Here is a 27,295-nt window from a genome sequence, read left to right as displayed (position 1 = left end):
ACATACTCCATCTTGCTTTACTGTCTTTAGAATTCCTCATGCTTATGTGAATATCTCATACTTATGTATTAAATTTCATTACTCCTGTTAATATGTCTTACATCACTTTAATTATTTAAACAACTGAAAAAAAGGGGAGGAAGGAAGGAAATAACTATATTCCCCACAATAATATCCATTTTCCTTCATGTATTACTGCGTAAATAAAATAAATATTAAAAATTGAGCAATTCTTTTTTTTAATCTTTTGACTATCTTGGATTAAAAACTTTAAAATAGAGCATGCCTAGACCCTACTGATGCTGCTGCTAAGTTGCATCAGCCGTGTCTGACTCTGTGTGACCCTATAGATGGCATCCCACAAGGCTCCACTGTCACTGGGATTCTCCAAGCAAGAATACTGGAGTGGGTTGTCATTTCCTTCTCCAATGGACTCTACTACTAATAACATTAAACATAACATTTACTAAATTATTATAACATAATTTGATTCTCATGATTCTTTACTATGCTCTAAGGTTATTATTGGAATGAAAACAGACATTTTCCAGTCCTGTGCCCACCGCTGAGTTTTCCAAATTTGCTGGCATATTGAGTGCAGCACTTTCACAGCATCATCTTTCAGGATTTGAAATAGCTCAACTGGAATTCCATCTCCTCCACTAGCTTTGTTCATAGTGATGCTTTCTAAGGCCCACTTGACTTCACATTCCAGGATGTCTGGCTCTAGATGAGTTATCACACCATCGTGATTATCTGGGACATAAAGATCTTTTTCGTACAGTTCTTCTGTGTATTCTTGCCACCTCTTCTTAATATCTTCTGCTTCTGTTAGGTCCATACCATTTTTGTCCTTTATTGAGCCCATCTTTGAATGAAATGTTCCATTGCTATCTCTAATTTTCTTGAAAAGATCTCTAGTCTTTCCCATTCTGTTGTTTTCCTCTATTTCTTTGCATTGATCGCTGAGGAAGGCTTCTTTATCTCTTCTTGCTATTCTTTGGATCAGTGCATTCAGATGCTTATGTCTTTCCTTTTCTTCTTTGTTTTTCGCCTCTCTTCTTTCCACAGCTATTTGTAAGGCCTCCCCAGACAGGCATTTTGCTTTTTTGTGTTTCTTTTCCATGAGGATGGTCTTGATCCCTGTCTCCTGTACAATGTCACGAACCTTCATCCATAGTTCATCAGGCACTGTATCTATCAGATCTAGTCCCTTAAATCTACTTCTCACTTCCACTGTATAATCATGCTGCTGCTGCTAAGTCGCTTCAGTCGTGTCCAACTCTGCACGACCCCATAGACGGCAGCCCACCAGGCTCCCCTGTTCCTGATATTCTCCAGGCAAGAACACTGGAGTGGGTTGCCATTTCCTTCTCCAATTCATGAAAGTGAAAAGTGAAAGTGAAGTCGCTCAGTCGTGTCCGACTCTTAGTGACCCCGTGGACTGCAGCCTACCAGGCTCCACTGTCCTTGGGATTTTCCAGGCAAGAGTACTGGAGTGGGTTGCCATTGGCTTCTCCACTGTATAATCATAAGGGATTTGATTTAGGCCATACCTGAATGGTCTAACGGTTTTCCCTACTTTCTTCAATTTAAGTCTGAATTTGGTAATAAGGAATTCATGATCTGAGCCACAGTCAGCTCGTGGTCTTGTTTTTGTTGAATGTATAAGAGCTTCTCCATCTTTGGCTGCAAAGCATATAATCGATCTGATTTCAGTGTTAAACATCTGGTGATGTCCATGTGTAGTCTTCTCTTGTGTTGTTGGAAGAGGGTATTTGCTATGACCAGTGCATTTTCTTGGCAAAACTCTATTAGTCTTTGCCCTGCTTCATTCCGCATTCCAAGGCCAAATTTGCCTGTTATTCCAGGTGTTTCTTAACTTCCTACTTTTGCACTCCAGTCCCCTATAATGAAAAGGACATCTTTTTGGGTGTTAGTTCTGAAAGGACTTGTAGGCCTTCATAGAACCCTTCAACTTCAGTTTCTTCAGTGTTACTGGTTGGAACATAGATTTGGATTACTGGGACGTTGAATGGTTTGCCTTGGAGACAAACAGAGATCATTCTGTCGTTTTTGAGATTGTATTCAAGTACTGCATTTTGGATTCTTTTGTTGACCATGATGGCTACTCCATTTCTTCTGAGGGATTCCTGCCCACAGTAGTAGATATAATGGTCATCTGAGTTGAATTCATTTAGTCCATTTTAGTTCGCTGATTCCTAGAATGTTGACGTTCACTCTTGCCATCTCCTGTTTGACCACTTCCAATTTGCCTTGATTCATGGACCTGACATTCCATGTTCCTATGCAATATTGCTCTTTAAAGCATCGGACCTTGCTTCTGTCATCTATCGCATCCACAGCTGGGTATTGTTTTTTGCTTTGGCTCCATCCCTTCATTCTTTCTGAAGTTATGTCTCCACTAATCTCCAGTAGCATATTGGGCACCTACTGACCTGGGGAGTTCCTCTTTCAGTATCCTATCATTTTGCCTTTTCACACTATTCATGGGGTTCTCAAGGCAGAAATACTGAAGTAATTTGTCATTTCTTTCTCCAGTGGACTACGTTCTGTCAGACCTCTCCACCATGACCCGCCCATCTTGGGTTGCCCTGGGGACATGGCTTAGTTTCATTGAGTTAGACAAGACTGTGGTCCAAGTGTGATTAGACTGACTAGTTTTCTGTGAATATGGTTTCAATGTGTCTGCCCTCTGATGCCCTCTTGCAACACCTACCATCTTACTTGGGTTTCTCTTACCTTGGGCATGGGGTATCTTTTCATGGCTGCTCCAGCAAAGTACAGCTGCAGCTCCTTACCTTGGATGAAGGATATCTCCTCACCGCCACCCTTATGATGCTGTGAAAATGCTGCACTCAATATGCCAGCAAATTTGGAAAACTTAACAGTGGTCACAGGACTGGAAAAGGTCAGTTTTCATTTCAATCCCAAAGAAAGACAATGCCAATGAATGCTCAAACTACCGCACAACTGCACTCATCTCACATGCTAGTAAAGTAATGCTTAGAATTCTCCAAGGCAGCCTTCAGCAATCTGTTAACCATGAACTTCCTGATGTTCAAGCTGGTTTTAGAAAAGGCAGAAGAACCAGAGATCAAATTGCCAACATCCGCTGAATCATGGAAAAAGCAAGAGAGTTCCAGAAAAACATCTACTTCTGCTTTATTGACTATGGCCAAGCCTTTGATTGTGTGGATCACAATCAACTGTGGAAAACTCTAAAAGAGATGGGAATACAGGCCACCTGACCTGCCTCTTGAGAAATCTGTGTGCAGGTCAGGAAGCAACAGTTAGAACTGGACATGGAACAACAGACTGGTTCCAAATAGGAAAAGGAGTACATCAAGGCTGTATATTGTCACCCTGCTTAATTAACTTCTATGCAGAGTACATCATGAGAAACGCTGGACTGGAAGAAACACAAGATTGCCAGGAGAAATATCAATAACCTCATATATGCAGATGACACCACCCTTATGGCAGAAAGTGAAGAGAAACTAAAAAGCCTCTTAAAGAAATTGAAAGTAGAGAGTGAAAAAGTTGGTTTAAAGCTCAACATTCAGAAAACGAAAATCATGGCATCCGGCCCCATCACTTCATGGGGAATAGACAAGGAAACAGTGGAAACAGTGTCAGACTTTTTTTGGGCTCCAAAATCACTGCAGATGGTGATCACAGCCATGAAATTAAAAGACGCTTACTCCTTGGAAGAAAAGTTATGACCAACCTAGATAGCATATTCAAAAACAGAGACATTACTTTGCCAACTAAGGTCCGTCTAGTCAAGGCTATGGTTTTTCCAGTGGTCATGTATGGATATGAGAGTTGGACTGTGAATAAGGCTGAGCGCCGAAGAATTGATGCTTTTGAAATGTGGTGTTGGAGAAGACTCTTGAGAGTCCCTTGGACTGCAAGGAGAGCCAACCAGTCCATTCTGAAGGAGATCAGTCCTCAGATTTGTTTGGAAGGAATGGTGCTGAAGCTGAAACTCCAGTACTTTGGCCACCTCATGCGAAGAGTTGACACATTGGAAAAGACTCTGGTGCTTGGAGGGATTGGGGGCAGGAGGAGAAGGGGATGACAGAGGATGAGATGGCTGGATGGTATCACTGACTCAATGGATGTGAGTCTGAGTAAACTCCTGGCGTTGGTGATGGACATAGAGGCCTGGTGTGCTGTGATTCATGGAGTCACAAACAGTCAGACATGACTGAGTGGCTGAACTGAACTGAACTGAAGGTTATTATTGAAATGTTTTATTGTTGCACCATTTAAAAAATAATTGTATTATGCTATACTAACATCCTCAATTCTGGTAATAAAAGTTTTTTGGTTACACAATGTGGTTCCTTAATGCTTTCTTTCTAATAATAAATAAAGGCTTGCTTAAGTAAAATCATTTACATTACATTACATTTTCATCAGGGAAAGTGTGTCATCTCAGGATCCAGAATCAAAGATCTTTTGGAAATATTAGTCATGTAATTTCTGGATTTGCACTTAAACTGATGTACTGAGTAAAAAGATATAGTCTCTTTGAAATTCTAATTATTGTTTCAAATAAATAATGATGGAGAATGCCTGAAGCTCTCCTCAAAATTTTGTCTTTAGCTCTAATATGATATGTTGCTTTTCAGATGAGACGGCTGTAGATATTTTTTAAGTATTCCATAGTCTATTCACTTTGGATATGATTATTTTAAAATTCAATGCATTCTTTTACATTTAAGAGTTGATTATGCTTCATGTATGAAATTCTTGTGCAAAATATACAGCTGGTGGGAAATTGCTATATAACATAGGGAGCCTAGCCTGATGTTCTGTTACAGTTTAGATGGGGAGATGGGGGGTGAGTGGGGAGGAGGCTTAAGAAGGAAGGGATATATGTATATTTGTAGCTAATTCACATTGTTATATGATAGAAACCAACACAGCATGTGAAAGCAATTATCTTCCAATTAAAATTAAAAATTAAGAAAACTGAAGCCTTTCCATACTATTTAGCTTCATGTTTGCATTGCTAATATTCCGATGTTCCCTGTCACTGATTTATCAGATTCAGTTTGGTTATTCATTAATATTGAGTTCTTCCTATTTTTATCAATAAAATTAAAAGCTTCACATAATAGGTGAAGATGTGGCTCCCTATTTTCACTCCTGAGATATCAGCTGTATATTACAGTAAAAGAATATCTGATATCAAATTCTAGCACAAACATGGATACTGACAGTATTATACAAAAAAAAATGATCATAGAACTTATCTTATAGGATTGATAAAAATATAGATACCAACTTGAATATGTTAGCAGCCTCCCTGGTAACACAGATGGTAAAGAATCTGCCTGCAATGCAGGATACCTGTATTTGATCCCTGGGTCAGGAAGATCTCCTGGAGAAGGAAAGTGTAACTCACTTTAGTATTTTTGCCTGGAGAATTATATGGATAGAAGAGCATTGTGGGCTAATGTCCATGGGCTCTTAAAGAGCTGGACATGACTGTGTGACAACATTTAACTCTAACAAGTATTTGTAGAGTTTACTCTAGGCAGATGTGACAGCACTATATTTTAGATTTCAGGTCATCTTCCTATGAGGCCATGTGATATAATCCATTGTTCGTGGTAGAATGTGAATTTGATCAGGATTCTGGGCCTGTGACACACACCAAAGGATGAGGAAGTTTCAATGTGTACATATCTTCTAGCATGAGGTTTTCAAAACTTTGTAGCTAGATTTATCAACTTCTAAGGTAGATACTTTCTAAACAATTATATCTGCTGTTTGGTAGAGTACCTTATGTGGATATCACCAGTCAGTTTCCTATATTTGCAGAACAAAAATCTTGTCAAGCCATGATTAGGAGGAAACATAGGTATCAAGCCATCATTGTTACACAAAATTCTCTCTTGTTCTTTATATATAACCTATAGGAAAAGGCCTCATTAGATTACATTTGTGCTTCCCTGTTGGCTCAGAGGTAAAGAATCCACATGCAATGCAGTAGACCTGGGTTCAATCCCTAAGTCAAGAAGATTCCTTTGGAGCGGGGCATGGCAACTCACTCTAGTATTCTTGTCTGGAAAATCCTTGTGTACAGGTGAATCTGGCAGGCTACAGTCCATGGGGTCACAAAGAGTCACACATGATTGAGTGACTAAGCACAGCATAAATTACATATATTTATTAGTTCAACAATTAAATATTGAGAGGACATACAGAATTTTATTTTGCATTCACATAAGAAAGAATTTACCTAACGAATGAGTTACATAATTCATCAGCTATCACACAAACTTACTCTTGGCTAGAGATTTTTCTGAGTATTTCAGGTCAATACTTCTATAGGTTAGCACTTAGAGCCCAAATGACATTAAATAAGGACTCCCCATTTAAATATAAATGGACTGGAGAATTCTAGGAAAATACTAGTAGTAGCATAATTTGGAATTCTCCTTTAATATTTCCTTAAAGAGGTGTTTTTTTTTTTTTTTTTTATGGACAAAACAGCTGTATTAACAAAAAAAAAAATCCACTAAAGTCAGGGATATATTGTTTCCAACAACTGCCAAATAGGAATGGAAGGAGGCAAATTGCTACACCATTGATAACTGTAGAAGACAGAAAGACATTGGACTTCTGATGACACTTGAACCAGAATATATCTAAAGCAGACAAAAGGTACTTACTAGAAATCACAGCAGGTGGTGAAGGTGAGAACTACTGAACCTGGACAGTGGTTATGCAGGTCTAGTACATCCCGCAATTTGTATTAGTGAGTGCAAAGGAACCTGTGATATATAACGTCTTTTTTTTTTTTTTTAAGCTGTAGTATAGTAGCTTCACACTGCTGTGCCAATTTCTGCTTAACAGCAAAGTGAATCAATCATACATATACATATATCCCTTATTTTTCAGATTTCCTTCCCACTTAAGTTACCACACACCACTGAGTAAAATTCCCTCTGCTATACACTAAGTTCTCATTAGTTATCTGCTTTATGTTAAACATCACTGAAAGTGCTGCACTCAATAAGTTTTCAGACATACATTCATTACTGTGTATTGATGGTGGACAGGGAGGCCTGGCATGCTGCAGTTAATGGGGTCGCAAAGAGTTGAACACGACTGAGCAACTGAACTGAACTGAACTGAACTGAATGCATGTATGTCAACTCCAATCTCCCAATTCATCCCACACACCCACCTTCACCCTTGGTACCTATATATTTGTTCTCACAATCTGTGTCTCTATTTCTGCCACGCAAATAAGAACATCTATACCATTTGTCTAGATTCCACAGATATGCATTAATATTCGATTTTATGCCTTCCCTTACTCTGTATGACAGTCTATAGGTCCACCTACATCTCTGCAAATGACACAATTTCATTCCTTTTTATGGCTGGATAATATTCCATGGTGTATACATATCACATCTTCCCTATCTATTCATCTGTTGATTAACATTAAGTTGCTTCCATGTCCTGGCTATTGTAAATAGTGCTGCTATGAACGTTGATTGGCAAGTGTATTTTTGAATTATTCTATTCTCTGAGTGTATGCCCAATAGTGGCATTGATGGGTCATACAATAATTCTATGTTAACTAATTTTAAGGAAACTCCATACTATTTTCCATAGTGGCTGGACCTATTTACAACTTCACCAAGAGTGTAAAATGTTCCCTCTTCCCTACACCTCCTTCAGCATCTATTGTTTGTAGATATTTTGATGATGGTCATTCTCACTGGTATGACATGATATCTCAATAATTCTGATTTGCATTTCTGTAATAATTAGTAATGTTGAATATCTTTTAACGTGTTTGTTGGCCTTCTATATGTCTTCTTTGTAGAAAAGGCTGTTTAGGTCTTCCATCCATTTTTTGATTGGGCTGTTTGTTTTTTAATATTGAGCTGCTTGCATATTTTAGAGATTAATCGCTTGTCAGTTGCTTCAGTGTGCAAATATTTTCTCGCCTCCTGAGGGTCGTGTTTTTGTCCTATTTATTACTTACTTTGATGTGCAACAGGTTTTTTTTTTTAATTTTTTTTTATTTTTTTAAATATAAATTTATTTATTTTAATTGGAGGCAAATTGCTTTACAATATTGTATTGGTTTTGCCATACATCAACATGAATCCACCACAGGTATACATGTGTTTTATTTTTAATTAGCTCTCACTTGTTAATTTTTGTTTTTATTTTTATCACCCTAAGACAAGGGTCAAAAAAGAAATAGCTGCAATTTATTTCAATGCATATTGTGCCTATATTTCCCTCTAAGAGCTTTACAGTTCCTGACATTACATTTAGGTCTTTAATATAATTTGAACTTATTTCTGTATGGTGTAAGGGAAAATTGGAAGTTTTCTAATTTCATTCTTTTATATGTAGCTGTCTAATCTTCTGAGCACCACTTATTGAAGAGACTGTCTTTTGCTCCATTTTATATTCATACTTCCTTTGTCATAGATTAGGTGACCATAGGTGCAGTGGTTTATCTCTGGGTTTTCTCTCCTGTTCTGTTGATCTGTATTTCTGCTGTTGTGCCAATACCATACTGTTTTGATAACTGTAACTTTGTAGTATAGTCTGAAAACAGAATACCTGTTTCCTCCACCTGTTTTTCTTTCTCAACGTTTATTTGGCTATTTGGGATCTTCTAAGTTTCCATACAAATTGTAAGATTTTTTTTTTCTTCTAGTCTATGAAAAATGCTATTGATAATTTGATATGGATTGCTTTTAATCTGTAGACTATTTTGGGTAGTGTATCATTTTCACAATATTGATTCTTCCAACCCAAGAATACAGTATATTTCTCTATGTGTTTGTAGCATCATTGACTTTTTCTTTAGTGTCTTATGGTTTTCTTCATACAATAGGCATGTAATGGAGGCAAACTACATGTCCATCAATAGATGAGTGAATAAATAATTTATGATATAGGTATTCAATGGAAAACTACACAGCCACAAAAAGGAATGAGTTTGAGTCATTTGCAGTGATAGTGATGAGCTTAGAGCTTGTCATACAAAGTGAAGTATATATTAACATAGAATTCAGATGTTCAAGTTGGATTTAGAAAAGGCACAGGAACCAAAGATCAAAGTGTCAGCATCAGTCGGATCATAGAATAAGCAAGAGAATTCCAGGAGGGGAAAAAATAAATCTACTTCTGCTTCATTGACAATGCTAACTCTTTTGACTGTGCGGATCACAATAAACTGGAAAATTCTTAAAGAGATAGGTAATCTGTCTCCTGAGAAAGCTGCATGCTGGTCAAGAAGCAATAATTAGAACTGGGCATGGAAAACTTACTGTTTCAAAATTGGAAAAGGCTGTATATTGTCACCCTGTTTATTTAACTTCTATGTAGAGTATATGATGTGAAATGTTGAGCTGGATGAATTGCAAACTGGAATCCAGATTACTGGGAGAAATATCAACAACCTCAGATATACATATGACAAAACCCTTATGGCAGAAAAAGCTAACATTTCCATTATTGTAAATTTTGAAAAAATAAATTTGAATTAGTAACAACAGAATTGGATTTGTAGATCAACGTTGGCTTCATTGAGATGGATAATTTCTTAGTATAACCCCTCAAAACAATCTAATAGACACATAAAGATAACACCAAATGATTTTATATTTACAACAACCTTCAGTTCAGTTCAGTTCAGTTGCTCAGTCATGTCCGATTCTTTGCAACACCATGAATCGCAGCACACCAGGCGTCCCTGTCCATCACCAACTCCCGGAGTTCACTCAGACTCATGTCCATTGAGTCAGTGGTGCCATCCAGCCATCTCATCCTCTGTCGTCCCCTTCTCCGCCTGCCCCCATCCCTCCCAGCATTAGAGTCTTCCAATGAGTCAACTCTTCACATGAGGTGGCCAAAGTACTGGAGTTTCAGCTTTAGCATCATTCCTTCCAAAGAAATCCCAGGATTGATCTCCTTCAGAATGGACTGGTTGGATCTCCGTGCAGGCCAAGAGACTCTCAAGAGTCTTCTCCAACACTACACTTCAAAATCATCAATACTTCAGCTCTCAGCCTTCTTCACAGTCCAACTCTCACATCCGTACATGACTATGGGAAAAACCATAGCCTTGACTAGATGGACCTTAGTCAGCAAAGTAATGTCTCTGCTTTTGAATATGCTGTCTAGGTTGGTTATAACTTTTCTTCCAAGGAGTAAGCGTCTTTAAATTTCATGGCTGCAGTCACCATCTGCAGTGATTTTGAAACCCCAAAAGATAAAGTCTGACACTATCTCTACTGTTTCCCCATCTATTTCCCATGAAGTGATGGGACCAGATGCCATGACCTTCATTTTCTGAATGTTGAGCTTTAGGCCAACTTTTTCACTCTCCTCTTTCACTTTCATCCAGAGGCTTTTTAGTTCCTCTTCACTTTCTGCCACAAGGTGCCAGGGTCCAACCCCAGTGGATCCAGGGTAATTCGAAGGTGGGGACGGAATCAGCATCCTGGAAAAAACTTATGTAATTACAGATATAGAGGAAGATTAGAAACAGATAGTGTAGTAGGAGAATTAATGGAGAAAAGAGGCTGAATAACTGGTTTACATGGAATACCAATCTCCACCTATGTAGGCCACAGGCATCTTTCCATTCTCCCCAAGGAGAGGAGGCACTGGCACTGAGGCCTCCCTGGTCCGATCTCAGAAGCCCAGGCAGAATTAGCAGGCTTGGTGAGTATCCACATTTCAGATGGGAATTCAGCCAGGAAAACGGGGAGCGAGAAAGAAACGACACGGGGGAATCAGTCTTTCCAGAAACTGATCCGATTTCTCTATTTTTCAAGTTTGTCCATATACCTTTTTGTTATACACAGGAATGAATACAGAGTCACGTGGGGGTCAGCAGACCTGACCCTTGTCACAATCAGGTGCTTCATATAAAATTATACAAAGGTCTTATGAGTTTCATCATCTTTTAGCCATGAGATCTGCTGACATTTTAATGGCCCTTTCTGATACCTGTTAGTTAACCAGAAAACTTATTTTCCCAGGGGTGATTTTTTTCTTAAATCAGGCGCTACCCTCGAAATAAAGTTGATTTCCTATAGGGTGAGGGTGTAGTGAGTTATAATCAAGAAAGGAATTTACTTAACCTAAGGTTTAACACGATTAATCTTAAAGGTTAAGACCTTTCTCCTATATGCTAGTTATATTCATTATAAGGGCAGGAATATGGAGATTTAGCAGCAAATATTGGCTCAACAAGTGTAAACCCTTCACCAATGTTTCCCTTAAGATCTATTTAGTATTAAGATAGTGATAAAGTTACATTTTCGCATAGCAAGGATACAGTGATTTATAGTGATTTATAACAAAGTACAGTGATCTATTACAAAAGAGAAGATTCATTAACTCAAAAAGTCTAGTATTGCTAACACCAAAAAACTACTATATTTCCTTTTCTATATTCCAAATACATTAATTAATATATTCCCAGGTGCCTAAGGATATGGAGGCCTGATGGCAATCATTGACTCATCAATGAAAAAAGCCCTATGCTAATACTCTATACTCTCTGTGCTGCTTATGGCTGAGAGGCTGTCACACAAGCTAGTCTGTCAGCAGAGAGGTTTGACCTGAGACATCCTTGTCACACCCAGGGCAGGGAATTAGCAGTAATTATTGGCAGGACAAATGAAGAAAAAACCCTTCACCAATATAGTTCCTAATAGACCCACTAATACTATACTAATGATCTTCTAACTTCTCAAAAGAGTCTATATTTAGAAAGTTTTAAAATATCCCGTGCCTCTCACAGGTGGGAGGCTGTAAACAATCACATGCGGCCAGACGAGCCTGATCAGGCAGGCCAAAGAACCTTCAGAGTTCGTAAGTTGAAACCCTCTTGTCAGGCCCAGGAATTTTTATTAACTGGAGCTGCAAGTTAACTCCTTCTCTGAGAGAAATGGTTATTGGGGAGAGCTCCCCATAAAGTACTCTGATTTTGGGGGTGGATGCTTGGGAACAGGGGATTTCCTGAGGCTTGATCATGCCTTTGTGTATGCCAGGCTTCCTTCCTCATGACCTTTGCCATGGGTGGAATTTCTCACGCTGGCTCCCAACAATAACGGTGGTGTCATCTGCATATCTGAGGTTACTGATATTTCTCTTGGCAATCTTGATTCCAGCTTGTGTTTCTTCCAGTCCAGCGTTTCTCATGATATACTCTGCATAGAAGATAAATAAGCAGGATGACAATATACAGCCTTGATGTACTCCTTTTCCTATTTGGAACCAGTCTGTTGTTCCAAGTCCAGTTTTAACTGTTGCATCCTGACCTGCATATAGATTTCTCAAAGGCAGGTCAGGTGTTTGGTATTCCCATCTCTCTCAGAATTTTCCACAGTTTATTGTGATCCACACAGTCAAAGGATTTGGCATAGTCAATAAAGCAGAAAGAGATGTTTTTCTGGAACTCTCTTGCTTTATCCATGATCCAGCGGATGTTGGCAATTTGATCTCTGATTCCTCTGCCTTTTCTAAAACCAGCTTAAACATCTGGAAGTTCACTGTTCATGTACTGCTGAGGCCTGGCTTGGAGAATTTTGAGCATTACTTTACCAGAATGTGAGATGAGTGCAATTGTGCGGTAGTTTGGGCATTCTTTGGCATTGCCTTTCTTTGAGATTGGAATGAAAACTGAACTTTTCCAGGCCTGTGGCAACTGCTAAGTTTTCCAAATTTGCTGGCATGTTGAGTGCAGTACTTTCACAGCATCATTTTTCAGGATTTGAAATGGGTCAACTGGAATTCCATCACCTCCACTAGCTTTATCCGTAGTGATGCTTCCTAAGGCCCACTTGACTTCACATTCCAGGTTGTCTGGGTCTAGATGAGTGATCACACCATTATGATTATCTTGGTCGTGAAGATCTTTTTTGTACAGTTCTATGTATTCTCACAACCTCTTGTTAATATCTCCTGCTTCTGTTAGGTCCATACCATTTTTGTTCTTTATTGAGCCCATCTTTGAATGAAATGTTCCCTTGCTATCTCTAATTTTCTTGAAGAGATCTCTAGTCTTTCCCATTCTGTTGTTTTCCTCTGTTTCTTTGCATTGATCGCTGAAAAAGGCTTTCTTATCTCTTCTTGCTATTCTTTTGGAACTCTGCATTCAGATGTTTATATCTTTCCTTTTCTCCTTTGCTTTCTGCCTCTCTTCTTTTCACAGCTATTTGTAGGGCCTCCCCGGACAGCCATTTTGCTTTTTTGCCCTTCTTTTCCACGGGGATGGTCTTGATCCCTGTCTCCTGTACAATGTCACAAACCTCATTCCATAGTTAATCAGGCACTCTACCTATCAGATCTAGGCCCTTAAATCTATTTCTCACTTGCACTGTAAAACCATCAGTTCAGTTCAGTTCAGTTCAGTCACTCAGTCGTGTCCGACTCTTTGCGACCCCATGAATCACAGCACGCCAGGCCTCCCTGTCCATCACCATCTCCTGGAGTTCACTCAGACTCACGTACATCGAGTCCATGATGCCATCCAGCCATCTCATCCTTGGTCTTCCCCTTTTCATCCTGCCCCCAATCCCTCACAGCATCAGAGTCTTTTCCAGTGAGTCAACTCTTTGCTTGAGGTGGCCAAAATACTGGAGCTTCACCTTTAGCATCATTCCTTCCAAAGAAATCCCAGGGTTGATCTCCTTCAGAATGGACTGGTTGAATCTCCTTGCAGTCCAAAGGACTCTAAAGAGTCTTCTCCAATACCACAGTTCAAAAGCATCAATTCTTCAGAGCTTAGTCTTCTTTACAGTCCAACTCTCACAACCATACATGACCACAGGAAAAACCATAACCTTGACTAGACAGACCTTAGTCGGCAAAGTAATGTATCCGCTTTTGAATATGCTATCTAGGTTGGTCATAACTTTTCTTCCAAGGAGTAAGCGTCTTTTGATTTCATAGCTGTAGTCACCATCTGCAGTGATTTTGGAGCCCCCCAAAAATAAAGTCTGACACTGTTTCCACTGTTTCCCATCTATTTCCCATGAAGTGATGGGACCGGATGCCATGATCTTTGTTTTCAGAATGTTGAGCTTTAAGCCAACTTTTTCACTCTCTTCTTTCACTTTCATCAAGAGGCTTTTTAGTTCCTCTTCATTTTCTGCCATAAGGGTGGTGTCATCTACATATCTGTTATTCATATTTCTCCCGGCAATCTTGGTTTCAGCTTGTGTTTCTTCCAGTCCAGCGTTTCTCATGATGTACTCTGCATAGAAGATAAATAAGCAGGGTGACAATATACAGCCTTGATGTACTCCTTTTCCTATTTGGAACCAGTCTGTTGTTACATGTCCAGCTCTAACTGTTGCTTCCTTACCTGTATACAGATTTCTCAAAGGCAGATTAGGTGGTCTGGTATTCCCATCTCTTTCAGAATTTTCTACAGTTTATTGCGATCCACACAGTCAAAGGCTTGGCCATAGTCAATAAAGCAGAAATAGATGTTTTTCTGGAAATCTCTTGCTTTTCCATGATCCAGCGGATGTTGGCAATTTGATCTCTGGTTCCCCTACCTTTTCTAAAACCAGCTTGAACATCATGGAGTTCATGGTTCACATATTGCTAAAGCCTGGCTTGTAGAATTTTGAGCATTACTTTGCTAGCATGTCAGATGAGTGCAATTGTGCGGTAGTTTGAGCATTCTTTGGCATTGCCTTTCTTTGGAATTGGGTTTAAAACTGACCTTTTCTAGTCCTGTGGCCACTGCTGAGTTTTCCAGATTTGCTGGTATATTGAGTGCAGCACTTTCACAGCATCATCTTTCAGGATTTGAAATAGCTCAACTGGAATTCCATCACATCCACTAGCTTTGTTCGTAGTGATGCTTTGTAAGGCCCACTTGACTTCATATTCCAGGATGTCTGGCTCTAGATTAGTGATCACATCATCATAATTATCTGGGTTGTGAAGATCTTTTTTGTATAGTTCTTCTGTGTATTCTTGCCACCTCTTCTTAATATCTTCTGCTTCTGTTAGGTCCCTATCATTTCTGTCCTTTATCGAGCCCATCTTTCCATGAAATATTCCCTTGGTATCTCTAATTTTTTTTGAAGAGATCTCTAGTCTTTCCCATTCTGTTCTTTTTCTCTATTTCTTTGCATTGATCGCTGAAGAAGGCTTTCTTATCTCTTCTTGCTATTCTTTGGGTCAGAACATTCATATGTTTATGCCTTTCCTTTTCTCCTTTGCTTTTTGCCTCTCTTCTTTTCACAGCTATTTGTAAGGCCTCCCCAGACAGCCATTTTACTTTTTTGCATTTCTTTTCTATGGGGATGTTCTTGATGCCTGTCTCCTGTACAATGTCACAAACCTCATTCCATAGTTCATCAGGCACTCTATCTATCAGATCTAGGCCCTTAAATCTATTTCTCAATTCCACTGTATAATCATAAATGTTTTGATTTATGTTATACCTGAACAGTCTAGCAGTTTTCCCTACTTTCTTCAATTTGTTTCTGAAGTCGGTAATAAGGAGTTCATGATCTGAGCCACAGTCAACTCCTGGTTTTTTTTCTGTTGACTGTATAGAGCTTCTCCATCTTTGGCTGCAAAGAATATAATCAATCTGTTTTCGGTGTTGACCATCTGGTGATATCCATGTGTAGAGTCTTCTCTTGTGTTGTTGCAAGAAGGTGTTTGCTATAACCAGTGCGTTTTCTTGGCAAAACTCTATTAGTCTTTGCCCTGCTTCATTCTGCATTCCAAGGACAAATTTCCTGTTACTCCAGGTGTTTCTTGACTTCCTACTTTTGCATTCCAGTCCCCTATAATGGAAAGGACATCTTTTTTGGGTGTTAGTTCTAAAAGGTCTTGTAGTTCTTCATAAAACTGTTCAACTTCAGCTTCTTCAGCGTTACTGATTGGGACATAGACTTGGATTACCGTGATACCGAATGATTTGCCTTAGAGATAAACAGAGATCATTCTGTCGTTTTTGAAATTGCATCCAAGTACTGCATTTCAGACTCTTTTGTTGCCCATGATGGCTACTCCATTTCTTCTGAGGGATTCCTGTCCTCAGTAGTAGATATAATGGTCATCTGAGTTAAATTCACCTATTCCAATCCATTTTATTTCGTTGATTCCTAGAATGTTGATGTTCACTCTTGCCATCTCTTGTTTGACCACTTCCAATTTGCCTTGATTCATTGACCTGACATTCCAGGTTCCTATGCAATATTGCTCTGTACAGCATCGAACCTTGCTTCTATCATCTGTAACATCCACAGCTTGGTATTGTTTTTGCTTTGGCTCCTTCCTTTCATTCTTTCTAGAGTTATTTCTCCACTGATCTCCAGTAGCATATTGGGCACCTACTGACCTGGGGAGTTCCTCTTTTAGTATTCTATTATTTTGCCTTTTTGTACTGTTCATGGGGTCTCAGGGCAAGAATACTGAAGTGGTTTGCCATTCTCTTCTCCTGTGGACCACATTCTGTCAGACATCTCTACCATGATCTGCCCATCTTGGGTTACCCCGAGGGCATGGCTTAGTTTCATTGAGATAGACAAGGTTGTGGTCCTAGTGTGATTAGATTGACTAGTTTTCTGTGCCTATGGTTTCAGTGTGTCTGCCCTTTGATGCCCTCTTGCAACACCTACCATCCTACTTGTGTTTCTCTTACCTTGGCTGTGGATATCTCTTCAGGGCTACTCCAGCAAAGCACAGCCACTGTTCCTTACCTTTGATGAGGGGTATCTCCTTACTCCCGCCCTTCCTGACCTTCAATCTGGGATGGCTCCTCTATGCCCTCCTGCACCCACACAGCCACTGCTCCTTTGAGGTGGGGTTTCCACTCCCAGCTGCGGCCCCTGGCTTCAGACACGGGGTGGCTCCTCTCAGAGGCTGTTCCTGCACCCTCACAGCCTGGCACTCTAGGCCACTGCCCCTGACCTCGGACGTGGGGTAACTCCTCTTGGCTGCCACCCTTTGGGCATAGGGTCCTCCTTATAGCATACCTAAAGTTTTTGGAGGATGATTGCTTTCCAGGAATGATAGCTATTTTTTTATATATTCCTGAATTCTCTCAAGAGAGAAGACCATGATAATGGTAGATAGAGAGAAATTGCCTTGATACAGCAGGGTGAAAGACAAGAATATCAGGATCAGAGTATCATAATAGTATACACAACAAATTCATTCAATCAAAAATGGAAAAAAATAAATTGTTAAATATTATGGAAATATTCAAGCAAGAATGATGGATTTGGATGAATTGGGTGCTGTCAATTTGTATGATATATAAGATTTGGTAAGGCCTGTGACTAGGATATTTTTAGATACCAGAGAGGGTTTAAATGATTTAATGAAATATATATAAGTAACAACAGTTTGTATTTTAATTCTTAGATAGCTGATATTGTAATATGCTATTTTTTAATATATACAATAATATATTAATATATTGTACATATTAATTTGGTGATTGATAATATAATTTGGTGGTTAAATTGATGTAATATATAATGTGACTTCCCTGGTGGCTCAGACGGTAAAACATCTGCCTAACAATGCAGGAGACCCAGGTTCAATGCCTGGGTCAGGAAGATCTGGAGAAGGAAATGGCAACCCACTCCAGTATTCTTGCCTGGAAAATTCCATGGACAGAGAAGTCTGGTAGTCTACAGTCCATGAGGTTGCAAAGAGTCGGACACGACTGAGCAACTTCACTTCACAATACATAATGTATATGGTAATATATTAATATACACTGCAATATATTAATGTGATGATTAATATTAATAAAATAATGATTTTAAAGCAATCTAAGTGCTCTATTACAAGGTGGAAACAAGGAGAAAGATAGTGAGAAAATTATCAATAGGTAACAATTTTGGAAGATATCTAAGTAAGAGCTGAATATTATCATTTCTTTCCAGTATAAAATGCATCCTCAAATAGATGAGTCATCCTACAAGCAAACAAGGAAACTTCTATTTTAGAGATAAAAACTAATCACTATAGATGTTATTATATATATATTTTAAAAAATCAGAACATTTTGACTCCTAATATAACCATTAGCTTAGGCAAGAGTCATCAACTGGTATAGGCAGTTGTCTGTGGGGAGAAGGGATTCTGGATATTCATATGATGCTAAGATATGTTTTGATAATGAAAGGAAAATGTACAAGAAGAAGAAATCAAACTTTCACCATTTTAATCAGCTGGCCAATCTCATCATCACTCATATTGCAAAGACAAAATTAAGAATAAATATCATGTATAATACAACTCTAAGACACAGAAAAATTGATGAGTCTTTTGTTTTACTTCCAAATTTACAAGAATTACAGAGAATTGGAATAATTTATGCTTCACCTAGAGGTTAGTCAGATACATACTATCAATTTAACAAATAAGAGTATTATTTACAAAAAGGGTTGTTAAGCATTGAAGGAGTCTAGAGACACATGGCAATCTAATGAAATTGCTTCTAATTTAGATCTTAATATGGGAAATGTGTGATAAAGATAATATTGGGAGAAAACTATTAAGTTGGGATATTTAATAAATTATTATCAAATCATCACAAATTTCTGATAATATAATCTTTACTATATAAGTAAATGTTTTTCTCAAGAATCATACTGAATTACGTATGACTTGATAATTATACTGTTTATGTTTTCTTTTTGAAATATTAGCATTAACTGTAGTTATATTAATACACAAATGTAAACACATTCAATATGCCAACAAATTCGGAAGACACAGCAGAGGCCACAGGACTGGAAAAGGTCAGTTTTGATTTCAATCCTAAGGAATGCCAGTGCCAAAGAATATATAAACTACCATACAGTTGTGCTCATTTCACATACTATCAAGATTATGCTTCAGGCTAGGCTTCAGTAGCACATGAACAGAGAACTTTCAGATGTACCAGCTGGCTGTAGAAAAGGTAGAGAAACCATAGATCAAAGTGTCAATATTCATTGGAACATAGAGGAAGAAAGAGAATTCCAGAAAAAAAAAAAAAAAAAACTTCTTCTTTGACTATGCTAAATCCTTTGACTGTGTGGATCTCAAAAAAACTTCTGAAAATTCTTGAAGAAATAGGAATACCAACCGACCATACTCAACTGTCTCCTAAGAAACCTGTATGCAGGACAAGAAGCAACAGTTAGAACTTTACTGGTTCACTACTGGGAAAGGAGAAAGACAAGACTGTATGTTATGACCCTGTTTATTTAGCTTCTATGCAGAGTATATCATGTGAAATGCTGGGGTGAATGAAGTACAAGCAGAAATCAGAATTACCAGGAGAAATATCAGTGACCTCAGATATGCAGATAATACCACTCTAATGTCAGAAAGTGAAGAGGAACTAAAGGATCTCTTGATGAGGGTAAAAGAAGAGAGTGAAATAGCTGGCTTAAAGCTCAACATTCAAAAACTAAGATCATGACATCCAGTCCTATCACTTCATGGCTAATTGATCAGCCAAAAGTGGAAGCAGTGACAGATTTTATTTTATTTTCCTGGGCTCCAGTATCACTGCAGATGGTAACTGAAGCCATGAAATTAAAAGACACTTGTTCCCTGGAAGAAAAGGTATGACAAACATAGACAGTGTAAAAAAGCCAAGACATCACTCTGCCAACAAGTCCATATAGTCAAAGCTATGGTTTTTCCAGTAGTCGTGTATGAATGTAAGAATTGGGGCATAAAGAAGGCTGATCACCAAAGAATTTATGCCTTTAAGTTGTGGTGCAGGAAGACTCTTGAGAGTCCCTTGGACTACAAGGAGATCAAACCAATCAATCCTAAAGGAAATCAGTCTTGAATATTGGCTGATATTAATTACTACTATTAAATATTAAACTACTAATATTGATAGTCAAGAATATTAATCTGGGAGATAGTGAAGGACAGAGAAACCTGGCATGCTGCAATCCATGGGACCTCAAATAGTTGGACATGACTTAGCAACTGAAAAACAAAAACAAAACAAATTAGTTTAAATATACAACCTCAGTTCAGTTCGGTTCAGTTGCTCAGTTGTTTCTGACTCTGCAACCCCATGGATTGCAGCATGCCAAGCTTCCTTGTCTATCACCAACTTTCAGAGATTGCTCCAAATCATGTCCATTGATTCAGTGATGGCATCCAACCATCTTATCCTCTGTCGTCCCCTTCTCTTCCTGCCTTCAATCTTTCCCAACATCAGGGTCTTTTCCAATGAGTCAGTTCTTCACATCAGACGGCCAAAGTAATGGAGCTTCAGCTTCAGCATCAGTCCTTCCAGTGAATGTTCAGAATTGATTTCCTTTAGAATTGACTGGTTGGATCTCCTTTCAGTTCAAGAGTATTCTCCAACACCACAGTTCAAAAGCACCAGTTCTTCAAAGTTCAGCATTTTTTGTCATCCAAATCTCACACCCATACATGACTACTGAAAAAAAACATAGATTGGACTATATGGAAATTTTTTGACAAAGTAATGTCTCTACTTTTTAATATGCTGTCTTAGTTGGTCATAGCTTTTCTTCCAAGTGGCAAGCATCTTTTAACTTTATTTCTGCAGTCACCTTCTGCTGTGATTTTGGATTCCAAGGAAATAAAGTCTGTCACTTTCCATTGCCTCCCCATTTATTTTCCATGAAATGACAGGTCTGGGTTCCATGATCTTTGCTCTCTGAATGTTGAGTTTTAGACAGCTTTTTCACACTCCTCTTTCATTGTCATCAAGAGGCTGTTTAGTTTTTCTTCATCTTCTGTTATAAGGGTGGTGTCATCTGTGTATCTGAGGTTATTGATATTTCTCCTGGCAATCTTGATTCCACCTTGTGTTTCATCCAACCTGGCCTTTTGCATGATATGCTCTGCATTTAACTTAAATAACCAAAGTTATAGTATACACCCTTGACAGGCTCCTTTCCCAATTTGGAACCAGTCTGTTGTTCCATGTCCAGTTCTAACTGTTGCTTCCTGACATGCATACAGGTTTCTCAGGAGGCAGGTAAGGGTGGGCTGGTATTCCATTCTATTGGAGAATTTTCCACAGTTTTCTGTCATCCACACAGGCAAAGGATTTAGCATAGTCAATAAAGCAGAAGTGGATTTTTTTTTTTCTGGAATTACGTTGCTTTTTCTATGATTCTGGATATTGGCAATTAGATCTTTATATGTATTATCCATCAAATAGTTTTCAATTTCTTATTTGCAAAATATCAATGCTTGAGAGACCTATGTATCACAAAGTATGGCTATATTATTCATCATTAAGTTCACTGGAAGAGATAGAAGGCAACCATCTTAATTACCTATGACTATCACCATGATTAAAATATATTACCTGGCAAAACTGCAGATGGAAAATATGAAGATTATCTATGAAATATATATTTCTAAAATCTAGCTTATCAACCTTTAAAGAATAAAAAGTATTCAGCCTTAAACAATAAACAATATGAATTCTTTTTCAGAAAAAAAAATGTTATTCTATTTGTTAAATATGAAGGATATGAGTAAATCACTGGTAGTTCAAAATGTGTGCTTAAATAAATAAGGGTAATTGTAAGCCAATGTCAAGACCATATTTGGAATGTCTTGCCAGTGCAGTAAAGTCAGCTTAGTCAGTAGAAGTCTAATCTTGATAGCAATTCTATCATCCCCAGGAAAACTAATCATACTTCTGGGAATCACGTCTCATTTTCAGCGAGTATGAGTAGCTGATAGAGTTGTGCATCATTTTTAAGGCTGAATAAATTTTTCTTCCTAATTAATTATCTAAATGAATGCCTAGGTTTCTTCATCTTCAGTTTTGAGTATGAATCAATTTCAAACAGAAGTTTAATGAGAAAGAGAGCTAGTAAAATTTTCCTTGGAAAGAAGTGATTTACAAAGGGTCAAAATACTCAATCAGTGCTGTTCTCATTAGGACTATTTACATAAATGAAAACTAAATATTTTTTAGACTAATAGAAAAAGTTTATTATAGCATATATTAGCCTATTTTGTTTTGTGAATTTTAATTATTAAAATTATTAATACCTTGCTTATTCACATGCAAAGATAAGTACTGCTCTTTTTTTTATTACTACTTGATTTGTGACACTCAGTTATAAGTGTATTGATATTAACGGTCTTTTTTCTATTTGCATTAAAAATCCAAAATTAATGACATTCATACCTAACAAATCATACTTGTCATTCACATGATATTATTCAGAGACATGTCTAGTCATCTTCTGCACTCCCAACCAAAAAATTAATTTAGTTAGGACAGTAATGTTGAAAATAATTAATACAGTTGACAATGTTAATTTGATACAGACTTTCAGTTCATATTATGTTAATAAAATGAAATCCTTCACACCACTTTTGGAGGTATGTAGGGAAGTTTTTACTTGCCATTTATGACGATTTACATGGATAATATGAAGATCGGGCTGGATAGAGATGTAGCAAATGATCACATAATTTGATAATGACAGTGCTAAGACCTGAGTTCAACTCAGAGTATTTTGACTCTACCGCCTTTTAAACTACAATATACTGGAAATAGCTTGATATATTCTGGCTTGAGAATCAACTGAAATCTAAAAGAACTTAGTAAAAATGTTATTATTGAACACCCATTAAGGCAAAATATTCAATATTTGTGCTTTTTATCAATAATCATTCAAAATTTTACTGTCATTTATGTTTTATGTTCACCCTATGTAACCATTCTTCTGAATATTTTATTCAATATTTTTCACTTTAAATTAATTGTGACTCTATGATGAAGGTAAAGAAAAAAAGTCTTTTCGAGAATGAGATAACAGATTAGATGAGTCCTGACTTACCAAATTTGCATGACTAGGAGGTTGCAAACTGATATGAATGATGTTCCACACTTGAGAACTTGTGTTTATAATGACAATTATAATGGTAATGGCATTATAAATTAATGAATACAACAACTCTGAGACAATGATGTCAATGAAATCAAAATAATGCTTGATTAGGTGTATATTGATGAACAAACGATTATGGTGATATTAAAAGGGATAGTACTTGTTTAGATATATTTTGGGGTTTACTTTGTCTGCATTTAAATATGAGCTTGATCTGTCTTTATGACCATGGTCTTGGTCAGTCTTTCTCCTTTCTGAAAGGAGCTCTGTCTCCTTTCTGACCATGAAGAAATTACTTGAGCATTAATTACCTCTTTACAAAATGAGGAAAATGACAATCATTGCCTCATAGAAAGTTGCTGTCAGTGATTACATCACATGTAACCACTCAATGAGGCTATTTTACAGATGGTTAGAAAAGAAAATGTTGGGAAATGTAGTTAATAAATTTGTCCATGCTTTCACAGCAAGTATGTGAACAAATTTGGATGCATACCCAGATTTCTCTGACACAAAGTTCATGTTCTTTCCACTGGGCCACATGGTTTTCCTAACAGCATATTTAATAAAACACAATATCACTGATGATATATTTGCAGAACCTTTGAATGGAATTTCAATGCTGATCATTTTTAGCCAATTATAGAAATGTGAAATTGCCCTGCCAGAAAGCAATGTGTAACCAATTCAAGTGATACCAATGGTTTTTAGAAATTGTACACAAAAGGCTTTTCACAGTGGTGATTTTTCCCAATACACACATCTGGCTATCTCACAGTCTTTTTAAATAGAGAAATATAATTTTCAGAAATGTAGGTTTACAAAGCATGGTGGTCATGAACTCTTCTCCATTATTTCAAAACTGGGCAACTAGACACAGAGCTTCCCTGGGCAGTTGGCACAGTAAATCATGCTGCGAATAGAGTACTGGTCAAAAGTACTGAGTGCCAAACTAAACTTCTATTGTTTGTTTCAACTCAGCAGATTCTATTGTGGCTGTTTTTGGAAGAGAGACAGATTGGCTTACTGTCACATTTCTCAATCAACCCTTCATTGGAGGCCAAGAACCAGATTTTGAGAGAAAGCTGTGGGGAGTTTTTAAATTCCTTTTCTTTATATAATTACGTAATTTAATTGAAACCCACTGATATTTGGAAAACAAAAAATTAGATCCTTCTGTCAGTTGACTATGTATAGTCAAGATGACAACTGGTTCAAATTTTGTATAATTTTTATGAGCAAGTGAATTTAGTTATGTGAGGGAAATATGAGTGAGGAGGCATTTGGCTGCCTAAATTTAAGGAGACAACACAATTAAACAAATAGCAGCCAACTGGTCTCAGAATAGTTTATAAAGGGTGCAGAAATTCCAAGATTATCTTCCTATAGGCTTCAGGACTAAATGTAAGAATAGAGCCTAAGTTGCAGTAGACACATTGGTAGTCAATGTCATAATCAAATACAAGTGCAATTCGATGAGAAATGCAAATACCTACATTATCAGCACCAGCAAAATAATTTCTTTTAACTCAACATATAGAATTGTCATGCTGATATACAGGTTTTTTTTTAGGTCACATGTCTCTGTCTACTCACAAAAATTAAGTACATCAAAATAAAAACTAAAACCAATACACAAGTAAGACTTTAATTATTCTCGTTATACCATTCACTTTTAATCTCCCTCAATTTATGTCAAATTACATAACTGAAAAGTAGTTTTTCAACTTTTACAAATGGAGTAATGTTATAAACCAAGTGTGATACTTTTCTGAGTATTACAGCTTTATAATCAGATTATTTCAAATATAATGAGAGAATTATGAGCCGGAAAAGTAAAATTCCTTAGTGAAGGCCAGGGTTACCTGGTGTGCAGCAGTTCATAGAGTCACAAAAAGTCAAACGTGACTTAGCAACTGAACAACAATAACAAGATGCCTGTAATATTGAAAAATATAACAGTACACTCATTATTGTTTCCCTTAATTCAGGAGTCCCCAAACTCTGGGAACTAATGCCTAATAAACTAAAGTGGAGCTGATGTAATAATAATAGAAATGAAGTGCACTGTAAATAGAATGCTCTTGAATCATCTTGAAACCTTTCCCCCCTCCCCAGGTCTGTGGAAAAATTGTCTCCTATAAAACCTGTCCCTGGTGCCAGAAAGATTGGAGACGGCTGCCCTAATCTGACTTGCATTATTTGTAAAGGACATGTATGTCCTCAGATATTTCCAGAAATGCACTTGATCTAGAAAAGAGCTCCATCTTTAGATCTTTTGAAGGACTTCAAAATTTTGAAAATATGTATAAGAAAAAAAATATTTGCATTAAAAGGATTTGAAGTTAGTTCTATTTTGTTATCAAATTAATAAGTAACAATTTTGGCTCCCCTGATGGCTCAGGCAGTAAAGCGTCTGCCTGTATTGCGGAGACCTGGGTTGGATCCCTGGGTTGGGAAGATCCTCTGGAAGAGGAAATGACACTCCACTCCAGTACACTTGCTTGAAAAATCCCATGGACAGAGGAGCCTGGTAGGCTACAGTCCATGGGGTTGCAGAGTTGGACATGACCGAGCAACTTCACTTTCACTTTAAAAACAATGTCGATTAAGATAGTATTGAAAATATAGGTACCATCACTTACAGTCACCAGGGATGTTTTTTCCATACCTAATCTATCATCTTAGTCTATCTATCTGTCTATCTATCTATCTATATTAACTGATGACTGCCCTCTTAGAATCAACTAGTGGCTAAATTTAAATTGAGAATTGGAATATCAAGTGCCTCTGTTATAGACAGCTATTTTATCTGATTTAGTCTACTTATTTATTTATCTATCTACCTTCCTACTTATTTATAATTTTCTATTTATTTGTAAGATTAGTTTTCAACTTGAGGCCAGACTAATAAAATTCAGGCAATTTATGATTTCTTTTCTTGAAAATTCTTATTTTTTATTATTTTGAATTTAAAAGTTTCAGGATTTTATGAATCCAATCACATGTTACATAAACTGCTTTACAAAAATATTTTGTTATGTTTTTTTCCAGGGTTAATAACTAACCTGAAAGGAGAAAACAAGATGTTCTAAACATGGCAGTGAATTCAGGACTGATTTAGAACAGAGATATGCTATGAATTCTCATTTAGTTGAACAGTGAATAAATGGTAACTCTGACCTTTTTTAAACAAGAGATCAAAGGTATTGAAATATATTTTACCACTTTCATGTGAGTCACCCTGAAAAGGAGTAAGATTATTCAGGTTGGAATAAGGGGGTTTGCATATGGTACTGTCTGAAGTATGCTAACATTTAGTTGGTATAAGTGAGAATGAGATGGATAGGGAAACTTTGAGTTGCCAAAGGAACTTGTCAAGAAGACAAGACAATTTTCAAATGACACTTTTGTGGAGACAAAGTTAGTGTGTGAAAGTAATAAATAAAATGGTATTGTAGGAATGCATGTAAGAATTAAAGATTTTAAAATTTAAAAAAAAAAAAAAGAAAAAAAGAAAAAAAATACAAAAAAAGGGAAAAAAATAAGGAAGCATTAAATTTCAAAACAAGGGGATCAAGGTTTTTAAAAGTCAAATCAAGGAGCTGTAGGCGAATATGCAACTTAATGAACAGAAAGTTTTGATAATTGGAGAAATGTAATTTATTTTGAAGAGAAGGAGTATTGATAGATGACAAGAAATGCTAAATCACCTACAGAACTTGTTCAGAGTTAAACGTCACATGTAAGTATGATGCTACTTTTATGTCATGACACACTAGAAATATGACCAAAGAAGAGATCCTTTTTTTATGAATAGTCATCTAATAGTAATGAGCTGAACTTTTATAATTTATCATCTACATTTTGAGACCATAAGAAAAAAATAGTCATAAAGACTAAAGATGTGTTTAAAATAGGAACAAGAAGAATTTCATATTAGCAAATAATAAGACTTACAATAATTACTTCAAGAAATAAAAATGTTCTATAAAATTTTTCAAACCAACCACCATAAATGCTAATAGCCACCATCGTAAGTAATATAACAATCCTTAAGTTTTTGCTCATTTTACTTTGTTTCTAAAACTTTGAATAATTGAATGCTAACATATTTGATATTTTTAAAGCTTTCTTTTAAAATAATAAACTGCATTTCAAATATAATATTATACAGAATGAGAGGAGAGTTTCCATTCATTTAAAACAATATGTCTCACACATCACATAATATATAAATTATTTTTATCCATGTCATCTTTCTTTCTTAGAGTCTTACATTTTCTATAGTTTGGCTCTGTTAATTGGCAGTTTACCAATTGTATGCATTGTAGTCTTTAATCAGCTCTGAAAATTTGGTGATA

This window comes from Ovis aries, chromosome 10 (genome assembly GCF_016772045.2).
Source record: "Ovis aries strain OAR_USU_Benz2616 breed Rambouillet chromosome 10, ARS-UI_Ramb_v3.0, whole genome shotgun sequence".
NCBI lineage: Eukaryota > Metazoa > Chordata > Mammalia > Artiodactyla > Bovidae > Ovis > Ovis aries.
The sequence above is the reverse complement of the archived record's forward strand: the minus strand, read 5'-3'. Positions refer to the sequence as shown.